The sequence below is a fragment of the Helianthus annuus genome, chromosome 13 (genome assembly GCF_002127325.2).
Source record: "Helianthus annuus cultivar XRQ/B chromosome 13, HanXRQr2.0-SUNRISE, whole genome shotgun sequence".
NCBI classification, from domain to species: Eukaryota; Viridiplantae; Streptophyta; class Magnoliopsida; order Asterales; family Asteraceae; genus Helianthus; species Helianthus annuus.
The window spans coordinates 62,502,645-62,505,102 of NC_035445.2; positions in this window are offsets into that span (position 1 = coordinate 62,502,645).

Here is a 2,458-nt window from a genome sequence, read left to right on the forward strand (position 1 = left end):
TTAATATAATTAAACTAATAGTTTGTTGTTTTTTTAGAATAATAATTGATGTAAATAGGTTCTGTATAGATCTAAATGATGATAAGTAAATTGAACTCAAAAGGATTATGTATGTGTGACAAATTTAATATGTAAATCTGATATACTTTCATAGTTAATAAATTAATATATATATAATCGAACAACCAGCAAATATATATATAAGTATAAAGAAACTATCACAGTTTCGAAACACAATTATACAACTTTAACCCAAATTGATATATTTTAGGTTCGAAAGAGACGCTAGGGTTACAGTAATCGGAATCTACGATTATTTCTATTTACTATATAAGGTACGGATTTTGTGGTCTCTTACTTTTAGCATAATATTGTTTTCTATTCTCAAAGTGCACGGATATTCGGTCCGTCACTCGTAGGGTAAAGTGTTTACTTGCTCCATAATATCGTGGTATCCATCTGTCACCGATCTATGATTTATTGTTACACATCTCGTATTGAATTATTGCCTTTAATACGCATGCGATATGTTACATTTTTTTACTCATTGTCGCATGTTCCCACAAGTTTTTATTGATCATTTGCTAGATGTGACATAGCCTTAGTGTATCATTAGTGTATTTTTCCTTGACTCGAGTGAATCATTTTATTGACCTCAATACCCGAGCAATATCCACCTATGGGGACATAGGGTGTCATCACAGGCATAGTTGACGTGCACCATCCGTGGCGGTGCGAAAGGCCCACGGCGTCTCTATATTGTATTGTGTGCTAAGTGATTGCACTTATTGATTATTGAGAGGCGTATGGATCGATCCTAGGAGTGTAAGTGTAAGTGTTAGTGGTAGTGGGATAGGTGTGAGTGCCCACATCCCCTCTACATAATGGTGCATTGGAACTGCAGCTAATGTACAAAGTGTTAGTGTTTATTGTTAGTGGCTCATATGAGTATTTCTAATATACCTTTATGGTATTCATCAGTGATCATTCCGCGTATAGTATTGTTTGCATCGCTAAAGTGTTTAGCGTATTGCTTCTATCATTTATGTGTTAGTGCTATTGTTTCTCCATTACTGGGCAATTTTTGGCTCAACCGTTTCTTTTTGTTGTTTTCTTTTATTATGTCTTAAACAAGTACTCGGGGAAATCGGGGAAATGTGTGAAGAGTGATAATAAAAAGCTAGAGTTGGAACAAGGAGTTTAATAAAACCTTATATTCAATAAATTTAGACACTTATGTTTTTCAGTTGAGACCGTTATGTCATTTTGGGGATTTTTGTTTTTAAACCTATGAAAATTTTTTGTTTTAATTAAGATATTAATTATCTCTGTTTACCGAATTGTGTAACACGTCAGCCCTAATCTGGGCGGGGTGTTACAACACCACGTCAGTAACATCCGCAAAACAAAACGAAATTAAAAGCAACCATTGACGTGTTGTACGCGCATTATGATGCTCGCAAAGACGTTAAAGACTAGGATAGGGTTAAGTATATTATCCGTAAAATAATTGTTGATAGTAAAATTTTGCAATGTCTTTAATGCAATCATATATATATTAGTAACAATGACGGATTGTAAATATTTAGTAAAATTAACTAATCGCTTTAGATTTTTAAGTTTGCTTGATATGTTATTTAGCTGCGAGGCAACACCCGCGGGAAGAATGCTAGTTTAAACATTAATGTTTAATTCAAAACAATCTTACTTTTATATTTTGTATGGTAGCGAAAATCTATAGGAAAAAAATATTAACCTCCGTAGGCTACGTAGCAACGTAAACAAATGACTTATTTGTAAGATTAAATATATAATAATATGTTTATTTATAGCCATAATATTCATTTATATATATAGTGATCAATATAATTAATTATATCTTATTAGATTAGTTGTTAACTATTTGATCAACACAATTACCTTTTCTAACTAATCAAGGGTATATAAGGGAGATTATTAGAGAGATAAAGGGTTACACAAATTAACATCAATAACAAATTCGCTCACCCACTCTCTACTCCCAAAACCGTGTTCTTAAGAACATATAACAACCATTATTGACATACACCTTAAACGGGAACTCATCTAAGATAACGATGATGTCGTCTAATTCCCTCCCAACTGCTGCCGTTGCTGGCTTACCAGGTAAACAATTATATTTCTTTTCCATTACATACATACATACATAACTGATCAATATGTGGTATTAGAGCATATGTTGTTCAATAAGTTCTCTTTTTTTTCCCTTAGGTTTGGAATTAAAACTGGAAAAACATAACCGTTTCTTGATTTAAACTTGATGAAAAATGTTTTATGAAGATTCACATTTTTATGTTTAATGATTGGTGTTTCATGTTTAAAGAACTAATGATCTCTTACAATTCGAGATCTTAAATTTTGAAATCTGTTTTACATTTAAGTTTGAATAGATTTTGATTCCAGAAATTTCAGGCTTTAA